The sequence below is a fragment of the Balaenoptera borealis genome (assembly GCF_965194805.1).
Source record: "Balaenoptera borealis genome assembly, chromosome: 15".
NCBI classification, from domain to species: Eukaryota; Metazoa; Chordata; class Mammalia; order Artiodactyla; family Balaenopteridae; genus Balaenoptera; species Balaenoptera borealis.
In genome coordinates, this window is record NC_138871.1 from 31,952,335 (window position 1) to 31,970,291 (window position 17,957).

A 17,957-nucleotide genomic window follows, 5' to 3' on the forward strand; every position below is an offset into this window, starting at 1 on the left:
GCAATGAGCCCAAACACACAGTTAAATGGAGTCAAATGCATGACATTACATATTAATTGTCTTTTTTAGAGAGCCCTCAGGGGTTCCTGGAGAGTGAGCACAGCCTGCCACCCAGGCAGCTCTGAGCTTTCTGGATTGTAGGCCTTCATTTCTTCCTGCCCTGAGCGGCCCTCTGACCCACTAAACCCCCTATAGGGTTACTTTGGAAGGCAAGCTCCAGAGCAGCCACCTTGGCACAGGTAAGATGAATTTTAACACTTTAAGTCCGCTGAGGTCAAAATTGCGGATATGCTGTCAAAGTTTGTAACTCCGGATAACGATGAAACTGTGAATGGAACAATATGCAAAGCTTAGGCTGAATTTATAGCTCAGAGCATTTCCACAGGGGCCTCTCGGGGTGCCAGGGTACTCCTGTTGCCTTCTTCCCTCCCCCAGGAAATTTCCTTCTGAAGACACATCTGGGGGTCTGCCTGGCCCACAGGGACTCCCCCCCTTCTCTGAGAAGAGCCAACACCCAGGATGAGCCCCAGTGGCCAAGACTGGTGTCCAGTCCTCCACTTCCCTGGGCAGAGCTGATTAATAGGGCTGTAGACACCTAACCCAGGCAGGCAAACCGATTCTCCCTCCTGGGACTTTGAAACCTGAACAGAGAGTCTCTGAGCCCGGCAAGCTCAGGTGTATGTCACATGAACTGCCACATTCTAGAGAGACAGTCCCCCAGCTGCCCGGTTCCTGCCAGTCTGGCCCCGTTTGCTAACTGTTCCTTCAGTTCTCTGAGCCCACAGTCTCCTTCCAATAAAGTCCCATTTGGAGCAGGTAGTCAAAGTTGTTTTGGGAGGACTCAAAACAAAAACAAAAAATAAAAACCACACAAACTACTATGTATAAAATAAATAAGCTACAAGGATATATTGTACAGGGAATGTAGCCAATATTTTATAATAACTTTATTTATTTATTTTATTTTTGGCTGTGTTGGGTCTTCGTTGCTGCACGCGGGCTTTCTTTAGTTGCCGCGAATGGGGGCTGCTCTTCGTTGCCGTGCGCGGACTTCTCATTTCCGTGGCTTCTCTTCTTCCCAGACCAGGGATCGAACCCATGTCCCCTGAATTGGCAGGTGGATTCTTAACCACTGCGCCACCAGGGAAGTCCTTATGATAACTTTAAATGGAATATAATCTGTAAACATTTTGAATCACTATGTTGTACACGTGAAACTAATATAATATTGTAAATCAACTATACCTCAATAAAAACGACACAAAACAAAACAAAAACCAAACCAAGCGAAACAAGAAAGACATTATAAATATTATAGCATCCAAGAAGTAGAGGCATGGTGAAGTAGAAAGAGCATGAACTTGGGGTTTTTTTCTTTTTAAAATCTTTCCACATCCAGAGTAGTCTTGAATCTTGGTTCTTTAACTGGCCAGCTGTATAAATGTAGGCAAGTTACCCTTTCTAAGCCCCAAGTTCCTTGATCATGAAGTGGAGATGATCGCCTACCTCATAAAATCGGTTCTTTAATTAGTCTAGTGACATTTACTGTGGTCACTCAGAGGCTATTTTTGCTTATTTCTTAGTCCTGGGCTCCGTGATAGATAGTTGAAGCTTCTGGAAATGTGTGATATTAGGGTGCTTTGAGTATCACTGCATTTGAACATTTTATTAAACCAGGAATCCTCTCTTTCTCCATTTTCTTTAAGAATAAAGGTTTTGACACCTTTCCTACTCAAAGGGGTTTTTGTTTGATCACCTTGAAATCTCACTAGACAGAAGGGCTAGGGGCATTGTGGTAGCAACTGAACACTCAGAGAGGTCTTTTTTAAAAAGTGGTGGTGAAAAACACATAGCATAAAGTTTACTGTCTTAACCATTTTTAAGTGTACAGTTCAGTGGCATTAAGTACTTTCACGTTGTTATGCAACCATAGGACTTACTAAAAATTTTTATGATTTACTAAAAATAAACAAAAACTTTTAAACCCTTTGTCAGACCACTTGTCTCCATTTTTCTGGATTGGAAACTGCAGTGACTGTTAGTATGAACTGGGTCAAGTTCTAAGCAGTTTTGAGCTCGGCCCTGGGGAACAGTTCTCAGAAGCTAGTGCCAGAAGAGAATTTAGGAATTGTCCAGTACAAGGGCCTTAATTTACATGGTTGCTCATTTAGTTGGTCATTCAGGCATCAAACCTTAACTGAGCCCGTGTCCCAGGAACTGGGATGGGTGCTGGAGGATGGACACGGCCAGAGGGGTCCAGCCACTGCCCTTCCTGGTGGAGCTCATGGCTGTCCAGAGGCGGATATGACACACAGGGCAACAGGTTTAGTGGTCTGGAGAGCAGGAGAAAGGCGCAGATCTGCAGATGAGATAAAAAATGCATCCTGGGACCAGATTTTGAAGGGCCTCAAAGGACATAGAGAAGAGCTTAGATTTTTTTTTCCTACTGGTCATGGAGGCTGCGGGGTAGGAGTCGAGCTGGAGACTGATCCTAAACTAGGGAGGAACATGGTCAGATGTGCATTTCAGAGCGAGCGCTGGCAGCCGTGCAGATAGATGGTGGGCTGGAGGGACTCAGGGGCTCAGTGAGAGGCCTGTTGCACTTAGTAGCCTGGAAACATGAAACGTCTTTTTTTAATGATACAGTGAGAGAGCCAAGTCCGTAGCCCAGTCCCAGGTTCTTTCTGAGTGACTGATGTGAAGGATTTTTCAAATCTTTGCATATCAGAACTTGCTGATGTTTCCTTTCAAAGAAGACTCCCTCCTACCCTGTCCTTGTTCTTCCCTACATTCCATCACCAGTTTCCCCAGGGCCTTGCTGCAGGAAGGTCCCTCCTCTGAGAATACAGTAGCAGTGAAACTTGCTAGAAGAATGTGAAGCATTCCGAACCATGCCACCTCCACACCAGCATCAGGCTTTGCAATGCTATCATTGTGCCTTCAGATAAAGAGATCAAAGTTTCTCCAAGATCTGATTCCCCGGGCTGATTTACATGAGGAGGGTGGGAGTGGGGAGGGTGGGGATAAGCAAGATAGGATGCAGAAGGAAATTTCTTTTTCAAAAGTTAAGTCTCCGTCATGGCCAACAGCATTGGATCTGCACTAGCGAGGGAACCAGCCCTGTTCTCTAGCTGGGGAATCAGACACAAAATTTAAGGCAGAGTCTGACCTCAATCTAGAATTCTGCAGTGTCTACGTTGGAAGGGGCCTTAGGCCTGTCTAGGCCAACCTACCCATTTTACAGATAGGGACATTGAGATCTCTGAAGTGGCAGACTGGACCTGTTGACAAATGCTCTTGGCTATTTTTTTTCCAATTGAAATATATTTGACATACAACACTGTGTAATTGTGTAAATTTAAGATACACAACATGTTGGGACTTCCCTGGTGGTCCAGTGGTTAAGACTCCACGCTCCCAACGCAGGGGGCCCGGGTTCGATCCATGGTCGGGGAAATAGATCCCACATGCCACAACTAAGAGTTCACATGCTGCAACTAAGAGGCCCACATGGGGCAACGAAGATCCCGCGTGCCGCAACTAAGACCTGGCACAGCCAAAATAAATAAAAATAATAAATAAATAAATAAATATTTTAAAAAAAGAATAAAAGAAGTTAAAAAAAAAGATACACAACATGTTAATTTGATACCTTTATATATTGTAATATGATTGCCATTGTAGCAATAATTAGCACCTCTGTCATGATACATAATTATCCTTTCTTCTTAATGGTTGGACCGTTAAATTCTGGTCTGTCAGTAGATTTGATGATTATAATACAATATTGCTGTCTATATTCACTATGCTGTGCATTAAATCTCTAGGGCTTATTTACTACTCTTTGCAAGTGCTCTTGGCTTAATGTCCATCGTACATTCCACAACCTCCTGTTGATTTCATCCACTAGCATGTGTGTATGTGGGTATAGATTTTTTTTTAAACATTTCATATTTTTAAATTAAATTTAATTTAATTTATAAATTTATTTATTTATTTTTGGCTGTGTTGGGTCTTTGTTGCTGCACGCGAGCTTTCTCTAGTTGTGGCGAGTGGGGGCTACTCTTCATTGCGGTGCGCGGGCTTCTCATTGCGGTGGCTTCTCTTGTTGCAGAGCACAGGCTCTAGGCGCACGGGCTTCAGTAGTTGTGGCACGTGGGCTCAGTATTTGTGGCTCACGGGCTCTAGAGCACAGGCTCTGTAGTTGTGGCGCACAGGCTTAGTTGCTCCGCGGCATGTGGGATCTTCCCGGATCAGGGCGTGAACCCGTGTCCCCTGCATTGGCAGGCGGATTCTTAACCACTGTGCCACCAGGGAAGTCCGGGTATAGATTTTTAAATAAACAAAACTTAAGAGATGAATTAAGTTTATTAACAGACTGAACAGACTATGCCCTAGAGTAGCTATATTTTAAAAATGCACACATTTAGAAAGAGCCCAAGTCAAAATGCTCAGCCTTTAAGAAGCTCTATGGTCTTGTTCCCTTCCTTGTACTGAGCTCTGTTCACCCCAGCAGCCCCTCGTAATGAGTTCGGGACATGAGCACACCTTCAGTTGGTCAGGTGGGCAGAATGAATCAGAAGAGAGCAAATGAGGGAGCCTGGGGTTGTGGGATCCAATCTCCATATGGACCAGTTAACTTTTTACTCCAGTGATTCTCATCCACGACTGCACATTAGAACCACCCCCTCCCTGGTTTAAAAGTCCCCAAACCCAGGCGCCAAACTAATTACTTCAGAATCTCTAAGGATGGGGCCCAGGCATCAGCATTTCCCCAAGCTCCCCAGCTGATTACACTGTGCAGCCGAGGTGGAGGACCACTGTTCTCTCCCCAGGTCACATCCTGAACCTCAGAGGAACTGACCAGTATGTCAAAAAAGTCTGGCAATCTTTGTAAAAAATATTGGGAAAGAGAATGCAGATAGATGGTTGTGTGTTTCAATCACGTTAAAAAAACATTTAAAGTGTATGTGTTCTTGAGGGTGGGTTTTTAACTTGGGTGTTCGCGGCTTCACACAGCCCTTTTATTATGTCGGAGCAGGCATCTGTGATGCACCCCAACTATACCCCAAGGTCTTTGCCGCCAGGAAGGCAGTTTGGCCAATTGGTTAATAATGGGGGTTTGGGAAGCCAGTGTACTTTCTTAACTAGGGCAAGTTACTAAATCAGTGCAAAGTGCCTGGCAAGTAGTCAGCCTTATAAAAACTGGAGCCGTTATTAATATTATATGGCTTCCTTGGGCAAAGTGGGTGTCCAATAAAAGTTCACTGGGTGAAGGGCATATGGCAACACTGTCCAACAGAAATATCATGGAAGCCATAGATGTGATTTCAACTTTTCTAATAGCAACATTTTAAAAAGTAAAATGAAACAGGTGAAATTAATTTTAATAAAACAGTTTACTTCATATGTTCAAGTATTATAATTTTAATGTGTAGTCAGTATAAAAAAAAGTATCAATAAGTTATTAATGAGCTATTTTACACTTTTTTCTCCCCCTGTATTATATCTTTGAAATCTGTTGTGCTTTTTACATCTAATTCAGATCAGTCACGTTTCACATGCTCACCAGCCACACGTGGCAAGGGGCTATGTGTTGGGCAGTTTCCTTCATGTCCCAATATCTGCACATTGAAAATGTCCATTAAATGTGCTCCTCTAGGGACTTCCCTGGTGGCGCAGTGGTTAAGAATCCGCCTGTCAATGCAGGGGACACGGGTTTGATCCATGGACTGGGAAGATCCCACATGCCGCGGAGCAACTAAGCCTGTGTGCCACAACTACTGAGCCTGCGCTCTAGAGCCCGCGAGCCACGGCTACTGAGCCCGTGTGCCACAACTACTGAAGCCTGCGCGCCTCGAGCCCGTGCTCCGCAACAAGAGAAGCCACCGCAATGAGAAGCCCGCGCACCGCAACGAAGAGTAGCCCCTGCTCTCTGCAACCAGAGAAAGCCCGTGCACAGCAATGAAGAGCCAATGCAGCCAAAAATAAATAAATAAATTTATTAAAAAAAAAAAAAAATGTGCTCCTCTGGGCCGTTTCCACCTCCTGACCCCTCCTCACAGGGGCATCCATGCCCTGCAGCCCTTCTCTTGTTCCATCCGGAGCCTGTTTTGAAAAAGGTCACAGTTTTCTGCCTGATATTGTAAACCCGACCCTTGTGCAAACATCCCAGGGCTTTGCAAGATCCACTGGCCTCATCCTTGCTTCAGCTTGTCTGCTTGCACCAGAAATTTGTGGCCATAAGCGGAAAGTTACATTTTCTGTCTTAATTTTTACAAAAATATTTGCTTGACCCAAAAGGCAGCCTGCCCAGGGGCAGGGTGGAAAGTTCACAGGAACTGCTGTACCTGCCGCTCTTCCCACCCAGGCCCCACCCCACTGGGCGTGGCAGCCTCCTGGTCTCTGCAGCCAAGCAGCATGACTCATCCTGGTCACTTGTTCAACCTCCCCTCCAGTCTCAGAGCCGCTTTTGTATTTCAGTTGAATAGGACGCCTGAAACACACACACACACATACAGGCACACACACTAGCAGTGAGCCAGGCCGAGGGCTTGGTTCTTAAGTGGGAAAGCGTATTGTTTGCCATAATTACTGTCATATTCCTCAACCTGGCCCTCCACTGCCATTCCAGGGCTCCCTGGGTCTCTCTGTCAGGGAAACTTTCTGTGGTTTAACTCAAGGCAAGAGGTTGGAGAGGAATTCAGATCCTGACCAAAGGGCAGAACAAGTCAGGAATCTGTCCTCTTGTCACTTGGGGGGATGCCCACAGCCCCACAGGACATTGAGGTTCAGCCAGGGTAGCTGAGCCTCTCCTTGTCCTCCCCGCTAGGCTTGGAGTCTCTATATGCACAAATGAATTTTTTTTTTTTTTTTTGCCATGCCACGTGGCTTGCAGGATCTTAGTTCCCCGACTAGGGATTGACCGCTTGCCCCCTGCAATGGAAGTGCAGACTCCTAACCACTGGACTAACAGGGAATTCCCACAAATGTACTTTTTGACCCCAGCATTTCTCAACCATGGTTGCATGTTAGAATCACTGGAGCAGCTTTTTATTTTTAAGTTATTATTTTTCTTTTATTTATAAATATTTATTTTTAATTTTTATTCTATTGAAGTATAGTTGATTTACAATGTGCTAATTTCTGCTGTTCAGCAAAGTGACTCAATTATATATATATACTTTAAAATTTTTTTTAAATTTATTTTTGGCTACATTGGGTCTTTGTTGCTGCACACGGGCTTTCTCTAGTTGCAGCAAGCGGGGGCTACTCTTCGCTGCGGTGTGCAGGCTTCTCATTGCGGTGGCTTCTCTTGTTGCGGAGCACAGGCTCTAGGCGCGCAGGCTTCAGTAGTTGTGGTGCTCGGGCTCAGTAGTTGCGGCTCGCGGGCTGTAGAGGGCAGGCTCAGTAGTTGTGGCACATGGGCTCAGTAGTTGTGGTTCACGGGCTCTAGAGCACAGGCTCAGTAGCTGTGGTGCACGGGCTTAGTTGCTCCGTGGCATGTGGGATCTTTCTGGACCAGGGATCGAACCCATGTCCCCTGCATTGGCAGGCAGATTCTTAACCACTGCGCCACCAGGGAAGTCCCTATACTTTCTTTTTTATATTGTTTTCCATTATGGTTTATCTCAGGATATTGAATATAGCTCCCTGTGCTGTACAGTAGGACCTTGTTGTTTAACCGGGGCAGCTTTTTAAATTCTGATGCCCAGGCCCAAAACCAGACCAATTAAACTGGAATTTCTTGAAGCTTTTACTCTGTGACCAGGTGGGTTTATGATTTCCAGTTTGAGCTGGAACCCTAAGTTCTGCCCAGCAGCCCCTCAGGCCTCCCTAGTCAGTAGGCCCAGGCCATGATTCCACACCTCCACTGCCCTCTGGACTCCCATTCTCCTTCCTCTGCCAGTCTAGGTGGGAAAGGACAGAGGTGGGAAGTTACTTTCTCGGGAGGTGCCAATCCTCACCCATCTTATGTCCTTCCCACTTCAGAGAAAGCAGAGACCGAGGCTAACAGGGTCCCCACCACGGGAGTCCATCCCTTCCACACCTTCTGTGTTTTGCTCACCTATATTTTTCCTCTGTCTCTTTCTCAGACTTTTAGTCTGCTTCACTGTCTTTTCATTTTCAGCTTATAAACATCCTCGTGTCACTACCACCTGAAAAATTGGAATCCCTTCCTCAATTCTGTCTCCCTTTCAGTTTAGTACTCTATCTCTTTGTTCCTCTTCCTTGCTAAGCTTCTTGAAGGAGTCCTCATCCTCATGGTGGTCTGCACTTTCTCACTTCTCCCCAACCCCCCACAGGTGAGCTCAGCTCCATCACAATGCTGACACTCCTGACACTCACTAAAGTCACAGGTGACCTCCTAGACACTAAATCCTTGGCCTGTTTTCTATCTTCCCCTCCTCACTCTTTGGCTGTGTTGATCACCTCCTCTCCCTTGAAATTCATCTTTGGTCTCCTGTGACTCCTTTACTGATTTCCTCTCATCTCTTTGATGGTTTCCTGTTCCTCTACTCAGCCTTGAGATTGGTGTTCCCCAGTTCTATCCTTGACCTTCTCTCTATGTGAATTTATCTATCCCAAGGCTTCAGCTCCTACCTGTATGATGTTAACTCCCAAATCTTTGTCGCTAGCACAGATTTCTTTCTTTTTTTTTTTTTTAAACTCTTTATTTTTTGGCCGTGCCGCACAGCATGTGGGATCTTAGTTCCCTGACCAGGGATCGAACCCGTGCCCCCTGCATTGGAAGGGCAGAGTCTTAACCACTGGATGGCCAGGGAAGTCCCTCTAACCCAGATTTTTTTATTTTTTTTTTAATTTTTATTTTTTTTTGACTGCGTTGGATCTTTGTTGCTGCATGCGGGCTTTCTCTAGTTGCAGTGAGCGGGGGCTACTCTTCGTTGTGGTACGTGGGCTTCTTATTGCGGTGGCTTCTCTCGTTGCAGAGCATGGGCCCTAGAATGTGCGGGCTTCCATAGTTGTGGCACATGGGCTCAGTAGTTGCGGTGCGCGGGCTCTAAGGCATGTGGGCTTCAGTAGTTGTGGCACACGGGCTTAGTTGCTCCGCAGCATGTGGGATATTCCCAGACCAGGGATCGAACCTGTGTCCCCTGCATTGGCAGACAGATTCTTAACCACTGCACCACCAGGGAAGTCCCTAGCCCAGATTTCTTATATGTCCAGCTGTCTACTGGACATCTCCACACTAATACACCTCTGAACACGTCCAGAATGGGACCCGTTATATTCTTTCCATCAAACTTGCTTTTACTCTAGTCATCATACGTAACAGTGAAACACTAGAAGTATTACCATAAAAGTTAGGAACACAAAAAAGGTGCCCACTGCCATCATTATTATTTTGGATTGTTCTGAAAGAACAACAGAAACCTGAATAGAAAGATCTATTCAGTTCAATAAGTCTTAGAAGAAAAGCCAATAAGAACAATACATGTTGGAAAGAAAACAATTATCAATATTTGCAAATGTGGAAAATTCCAGAGAATCACTTGGAAAACAAAGCTAATCAATAATTCAGCAAAGTTGCCTGTTACAAATTAATGACACACTAAGACAATAGCATTGCTTTATGTTCACTTACTTAGAAATGTATAGAGCCTACAATGTGAAGCCACTGTTTCTTAAGCTGTAGGGCTACAGTTATGAACAAAAGATATGTAGTCTCTGCTCCCATGAAGCTTTCATTCTGGTAATAAGAAGTTACATATTGTATTAGAAAAAAGGTCTCACCACAAATATAAAATATCTAGGAATAAACTTAATCAGTAGTGTGTAGGACTTAGAATAAAACTATTCAGAGACATAAAGGGAGTCTTTAAAAATGGAAAGAAATACTATGTACCTAGATTGCAAAATCTAACATGTATTTTAAGTTTTAATTAATTTATTTTGGAGGTACTTTGATTCAATAAACTTACAAGTTTAAATGAGAGAAAATACTCAAGAATGTGTTGCAAAGGGTGTTAGCCTTGTGCTACCAGTTATTACGGTTTAGTGCATAGAAGTAATAGCCAAAGAGGGTGGAGAGGGCACAGGAAAAGACAGGCATATTGATAAGGCAGAAAGGAAAGTCTAGAATAAAAAAGAATGTATTTTCTAATAAAGGCCTCTCACATCAATGGGGAAGAGGAAGGATTAGTCTAGAGAATGATGAAGAGTTTCATCTTGATACCAAATGTCACAGGTAGGAGTAGGAGGTGGCTGCGTGAAGTTCTAGGAGGGCTGTGAGGCCTAGTCTAGGCTTAGCCAGGAGTTCTGCGTTTGATTAGAAATGTCTTCCAGGGGCCCAGGAACAGAAGACTACACTCAGGCCACATATTTGTCATTCCTGGATTATTCAAGAAATATCATTGGGACAACTAGCCAGCAATTTTGGGGAAAAAAAATTATTAGCTTTTCCTACCATATATACCAAAATAAATTTCAGATGGATTAGATTTCAACGTAAAAAATGAAAACATAAAATACTAGAAGAAAAAAGAGGATTTTTTTTTTTTTTTTATAATTGTGGTGAGGAAAGGACTTCCCAAGCGTGACGCTAAAGACAGAAACCATAAAGTTAAAGATTGATAGATTTAGCTTCTTAGTCATTAGAAACTTCTGCAGAGCAGAAGCTGAAAGGAAACTGACCAATTGAGGGGGAAAATGCAGTATATATGATGAAGTGTTAATATTTTACTATATAATGAGCTCCTCAGTCAATAAGAAAAATATGAACACCCCCAACAGAAAAAGGTGGAAAAAGTGTTAATAGGTAATTCACCAAAGGAGAAGTGCAAACAGCTGAGAAACATATAATTTTTATTTATTTATTTTTTACTCACCAGTAATCTAAGGAATGAAAATTAACACAATGCCATGACATTTGTTTTCACCTGCCAGATTGGCCAAGAAAAATCTCTAGTGTGCTTAAGAACATGGGAAACAATCCTGGGAAAATCCCTGCTCACGGGGCTTAGTCATCTTGGATGCAAAAATCCACTTTGTAATGCTTTCTGATTACCTTTTTCAGAGAGCAGTCAAGCTCTAGAAGGTAGCATGTACTGGAGAGATTTGCAAAAAGTTGCGAAAGGATATCTCTGTAGCTAAGCTATAATTCTGTAAATTTGTGGTTAGCTAGAATATCCTGTCAGACTGTTAAGTTCTAGTTTCCTTTTCTTATTTTCAAATGGCTCTTCCTAAGAAATGGGTCATGAGTGCTTTGGCTATTGTACCCTAATAAAGCTTTAACTTCTGGAGACCCGAATCCCTTGCTAAATTTTTGGGTATAAATTGGCCCCATCTCAGGTACGTTGAGACAGCCCCCTGCTGGGCACCACAGCGTTGGCATGAGGCCAGGAGCCCACCCGGATGGGCCACCTCCTCCCCTGGGAGGAGCAGGAGACTCAGAAGTCTCCAGACTTCGGAGCAGGTGAGACCCACCTCATCAGACACGCAAACAATAAACCTTACTTCTGTCACCTTGTTCTGGGTAAGCAGGAATTTTCTCCCCAAGGACACTTGGTTGGGAGATGTCCTGGCATGATGACATCAAAGGTCATCTTCATTCTGGCTCAAATGTGATTTCACTTTCATTGTGTAATACCCACATAATCAATAGAATAAAAATAAGATGTTATTAATACTATAAAAGTGCTAATCTGGTACTTCCGGATGCCTTCCTAGGCCAAACAGGCACATTCACACTGCTGGTGGTAAATTAAATTAGAGGACAATTTATTTGACTTTAGGTAGGGCAAAAGGAAAGGACAAAACCATGAAAAATACTGGTAGGTTTGCTTATATAAAACAAAACAAAACAAAAAACTCATGCACATCAAAAACACATCCAACTTTCATGACAAGGGGCTAAGATCCTAAATATATAGAATGCTCTTATAATCATTGAGATAGAAGATATTCATCTCAGGAAGAAAACGTGAAAAGGATATGAAAAGGCAATCTATAAAAGAAAAATATAAATTACAAAAATCATGAAAAATGTTTCAACATTATGAGAAATTACAGAATGCAAAGTCAAATCATAAAGAGAGCAGGCTTTTTGCTTAACAAATTAGCAAATGTTAAAAAAAAATGTGTAAAGCAATTATACTCCAATAAAGATATTTTAAAAAATGATGTAAAATAGATAACTGACAAGGACCTACTGTATAGCATAAGGAACTCTACTCAATATTCTGTAATAACCTAAATGGGAAAAGGATTTGAAAAAGAATAGATACATGTATATGCATAACTGCATCACTCTCCTGTACACCTGAAACTAACACAAAAAATAAAAATTTAAAAAAGAATAAATAAAAATTAAAAAAAACATGATGATGCCCACTGTTGTTGGAGGTGCAGGGAAAAGGGTACAGTCATAAGAATATACTTTGGTAAAATCTTTCCACAGAGCAGCATTTCTCAAAGAGTGGTCAGGGACACCTAGGGCTCCTTGAGACTCTTTAGGGATCTAAGAGGTCAAAACTATTTTTATGATAATACTGAGATGTTATTTGCCCTTTTCATTCTCATTCTCTCATTGGCGTGAAGTGCAGTTTTCCAGAGGCTAGATGATGTATGATATCTCAGCCAGCCTGATGCAGAAACAGATAATGAGACTCCAGCGTATTCTATTAAACCAGATACTAAAAGGGTTTGCACAAATGTCAAACAGCCACTTTTCTCACTAAATATTTTTTGTTGTGGAAAATACTATTTTTAATAAAAAAAGTATCATTTATGTTAGCACTTAATGGGTTCATGATAGTTATTTTGAAATGAATATATAAATGTTTAAATTTGTTTAATGTTTTAATTTCTAAGACCGTTAATACGAATAGAATAACCCACACAAACAAAAGCCTGTTGGGAAGTGCAATAATTTTTGAGTGTAAAGGGATCCCCAGACCAAAAAGTTTGAGAACTGCTGCTCTAAAGTAAGGTGGTGGTATGCATCTAAAGCCTTGAAAATAAAGCTGCCCTTTAATCCAGCCTTTACTCTTTTGAATAATTTGTCCTAAGAAAATAATCAGAGATGTATCTCAAGATATTTTTCTAAGAATATTCACCACTTTATTATTTAAGACAGTAAAATGTAAAAACAATTTAAATGTCTGTAAATAGGAGATTAGTTAAATAAATTACATGAGTGTAATGGAGCACATATGGCTAATAAAAAAATACTACTACAAAATAATATTTATTGATTTATCACAGTGGAAAATAGTCACAGTTTATTAAGTTAAAAAATAGGATATAATGAAAAAGTTTTTCAACCAGTGGTGCTGGGACAACTGAATATCCACATGCAAAAGAATGAATTTGGATCCCTACTCAGACCATAAATAAGAATTAGTTCAAAAAATGGATCAAAGGCTTAAATCTAAGGTCATGAAGATTTATACTTATGTTTTAAGAGTTTTATAGTATAAGAGGTAGAACAAAAAATTCTTAGAAGAAAACATTAGTATAATTCTTTATGACCTTAGATTAAGCCATGGTTTCTTAGATATGACACCCAAAAGCACAACAAAGAAAAAAATAAACTAGACTTCATCAAAATTAAAAACTTTTTGGGAATTCCCTGGAGGTCCAGTGGTTAGGACTCGGAGCTTTCACTGCTAGGGCCTGGGTTCGAGCCCTGGAACTAAGATCCCACAAGCCGTGTGAGGTGCGGCCTAAAAAAAAAAAAAATTAAAAACTTTTATGCTTCAAAGGACACCATCAAGAAAGTTAAGAGACAACCCACAGAATGGGAGAAAATATTTGTGGTCATCTATGAGATAAGATTCTAGTATACAGAATATATAAAGAACTCTTACGGGACTTCCCTGGTGGCGCAGTGGTTAAGAATCCGCCTGTCAATGCAGGGTACACGGGTTTGATCCCTGGTCCGGGAAGATCCCACATGCCGCGGAACAACTAAGCCCGTGCACCGCAACTACTGAAGCCCGAGCGCCTAGAGCCCGTACTCCACAGCAAGCTTAGCCACCGCAATGAGAAGCCCGCGCACCACAATGAAGAGTAGCCCCCGCTCTCCGCAACTAGAGAAAAGCCCGCGCACAGCAACAAAGACCCAACCCAAAGAACTCTTACAACTCAACAAGAAGATAACCTAAATTTTTAAATGCGCAAAGTATTTGAATACACATTTCTCCAAAGAAGATATTCAAATGACTGATAAGCACAAGAAAAAATTCTCAGTGAAGGAAATGCAAATCATTAGGGAAATGCAAACCAAAATCACAATGAGGTATCACTTCATGTCCACTAGGATGACTCCAAAAAAAAAAAAAAAGAAACTAACAAACATTAGCAAGAAGGTAGAAAAACAACTGGAACCCTCATACACTGCTGGTGGGAATGTAAAATGGTGCAGCCCCCATGGAAAACTATTTGGCAGTTCCTCAAAAAGTTAAACAGATTTACCACATAACCCAGCAGTTCTACTCCTAAGTATATACTCAAGAGGAATGAAAACCTATGTCCACACAAAAACTTATACAGGAATGTTCATGACAGCATTATTCATAATAGCCAAAAAGTGGAAACAACTCAAATGTCTATCAGCTGATGAATGGATAAACAACTTGTGCTATAGCCATACAGTGGAATATATTCAGTCATAAAAAGGAACAAAGTATTGATATGTGTGACAACATGGACGAACCTTGAAATCATTATGCTAAGTGAAAGAAGCTAGACACAAAAGGTCACATATTATATAATTCTATTTATATGAAATGTCCAGAATAAGCAAATCCATAGACTCAGAAAGTAGATTACTGGTTGCCAAGGAATGGGGTAGACGGGGTGTGTGAGGAATGAGGAGTGACTGGTAACAGGTATGGGTTTCTTTTTGAGGTGGTGAAACGTCTGGCATAAGATAGTGGTGATGAATGCACAGCCTTGTGAATATACTAAAACCCACTAAACTGTACACTTTAAAATGGTGAATTTTATGGTATACGAATGTTATCGCAATTTAATAAAAAGGAAAATAGCATACAAGTTAGTGTGTAGAGTATATCCATTTTTTAAAGGGTAGTATATATATGCTACTTTATTTTTTTTATTTTTATTTTTTTAATAAATTTATTTATTTATTTTTTGGCTGCGTTGGGTCTTCATTGCTGTGCGCGGGCTTTCTCTAATTGAGGTGAGCGGGGGCAACTCTTTGTTGCGGTGCGAGGGCTTCTCATTGGGGTGGCTTCTCTTGTTGCAGAGCACAGGCTCTAGACCCACGGGCTTCAGTAGTTGTGGCACGTGGGCTCAGTAGCTGTGGCTCGCGGGCTCTAGAGCGCAGGCTCAGCAGTTGTGGCACACGGGCTTAGTTGCTCCGCGGCATGTGGGATCTTCCTGGATCAGGGCTTGAACCCCTGCCCCCTGCATTGGCAGGCAGATTCTTAACCACTGAGCCACCAGGGAAGCCCTATATATGCTACTTTAAAAGAGCAGTATGTAAAACAAAAGGCTAGAGGATGTTAACCTCTAGTTAGCAATACGTAACAAAATGGATTTTCATATGTATTATATATTTATGTATGTTCTACAAAAATATGTATTGCTGTCTTAACTGAAAAATTGGGCAATAAAAGTTATTAAAGACAAAATGAAACAATGTGCAGACTATCTGTCCATTTAGGCTCTCCCAGGGCAGTTTTTCTGGCCTAGTGGAACAGTCCAGAATGGTGGTTAGAAAGCAGCTTGGAAGCTACATTGCTTGTGCTCAAATACTGTCTCTGCCTCCCACTGGCTCTGTAAGCTCAGACAAGTCACCTCACTGCAGTGTGCCTCAGTTTTCTCACCTGTAAAGTGGCATCAGAATAACTGTGCCTCATAGGGCCCTGTGGATTCAAGGAGTTAATTCATTTAAAGTGCTTGGAACAGTGCTTTGCACATAGCAAGCTTTTGATAAATGTTAGCCAGTCCTGGAGATGTTGCTTGAGTGGCTCAGGTTGCAGGCTGGGGAATGACCACATCTGACCTCACTGACGTCCTGTCAGGAGCCAGTGGGAGAAGGTTCTCTTAAGGGCTCACTGAGCAAGCCCTGAAAATGTTTTCTGAAATAGAGGTAAACTAACAAATGAAGGCACGGGTTTTCATCTACATGGAGGCAGGTTTAAGAAAGTGCATCTGTCTCCTTGCTATGGTCGAATGGCTCAGGGAGTAAGCAATTTGGGGTCTTCCACCGCCTGAGTGACTAATTGGGGAATGTGTATGCTATCACTGAAGCAGAGTTAGTTGCTTCAACTCCCCACCACGGTGGACTCAGCCTCGTGGCAGATGTCCGGAGTCTTAATTGGCTGCTGGGAGGAGAAGGGGGCAGCTATAGTTACCCTCTCCCTACTTTAGTGGACATGGGTCCAGGGGGCACTCAGGGGGGCCAGAGCCATCTCACAGAGCCCTCACTGTTAGGGCCTGAGAGCAGGGGAAGGAGGGGGAGGGGGCCTGGGTCTGCTTGGGGGCCTATCTCCGCCTGCCCGCATGTAACCTTCTCTGGCATGCCCCCTTTGCCTTTCCCCCTACTGCCCTCTCCTCTTCCCCAGAAAGTCTAAAGTGGACAGCACTTTCAGGGATATTCAGAGCAAATCTCTCTGGTAGCTCCTTTCTGCTTCCTCCTCAATCAAGCCCTGGTTGAATAGTTACCCAAAATGCCAAGCTGGGGCTTGCTGCTGCCAGTTTTTTGTTAACTTCCGTTTTTCTCTCTTAGAGTGTTTACAGAAGGCCTGTGTGTCAAAAGTCAGCCCTGTGGCAGGAGGCAGAAGCAGGGGTGGGTGCCCACGAAGGCAGTATTTCCCAAGCAGCCATGGATATTATCTTACCCAGTTAGCTCAGAGGGAGAACTGCGACCCGGGAAGGGGGAGCAATTTGTCCCAGATCACTTAGAGCCAAGACTAGAACTCAGGTCTCTGAACCTAGAACCCAGCAGAGTATAATTTTCCTTGCAGAATTTTGATGCTCCAGAGCAGGAACCCCAGAACCCCAGGCAGGTAACGAAGAAGAGGACAGCCAGGGTCAGAGTTACGAAGAAACAATGATTTCCCAAATGCAAGGATGCCCAAACAGAATGACTTTGGGGAACTGCAAGAGACTAGCAGTCTTTGCACTGGTGAGGCTGGTGGGAACAGATCCTGAAGGGTCTGGAAACTCTGCTGAGAAGTTTGGATTTTCTTTTGTAGACCACGGGTAGAGGTGAGACTTGATGGCCTTTAAGCAGGGGAGTGATGTGGTCAGATTGGAATCCTCAGGTGGCCAGGCCAAGCAAGGTGGCCAGAGGACTTGGCAGTGGACAGCTTCTCCGGTGGTGACTGCCTATTTATATGTTTGGCTGGGTGCTGCCTTTTCGCAGGAGATGACAGGCCCAGCAATGCTGGACCGTATGTGGTTCACTACTTGGGGTAGCCGGGGGCGGGGTGTGTGTGTGTGTGTGTGTGTGTATGTCTGAATCCACCTGTGTGAGGTGGATTCAGCTCACAAACCTCAAGCTTTTGGCAAACAGGTGACAGAGAATAAGTAACTGCTCTACAGGTGAACCCAAGAATGGTGACCCATTGCCCAAACTGCTGGCTGGGGTGGGGCATGTGGTGGTGATGTGTGTGTGTCTGTTGAGTGGGACAAGGGAGGGGACTGGAGGTTGGGGGGAGACCAGCCTTCTAAATATGGGGGACAACTCCAGGGGCTGTGACACCACAGGTGTTTGTCAACCTGTTTAAGTCTCCTCCAGACTGTGGCAGTGGCGGTGGCCTAACAGCTGGTGGCAGGAATGATAGGGCTGTGACAAGCATCTGCAGGGGGGGCTCATGCATTTCCAGTCCTCCATCCATTAGAGGATGAGACCTGCTCAAGCTGCCCCAAAGAGAAAGGGGAGGAGTCTTGAAGTGCAAGTCCCCATAAGAGAGGGGACAAAGTGAATTTAACTCTAGTAGTCAGACTGGCCTGGCACC

The 17,957-nt window shown here is 43.2% G+C and overlaps 1 long non-coding RNA gene across 1 annotated transcript; it reads right to left on the reverse strand.

Moving 5' to 3' along the window:
* Positions 1–250: 250 nt before the first annotated feature.
* On the reverse strand, positions 251–15,452 carry LOC309611690. Its single transcript, XR_014234678.1, has 3 exons — positions 10,199–15,452; positions 9,608–9,712; positions 251–1,179 (listed from the first exon to the last, which is right to left on the reverse strand). It is a non-coding gene; the product is annotated as an uncharacterized lncRNA (long non-coding RNA).
* Positions 15,453–17,957: the final 2,505 nt, after the last annotated feature.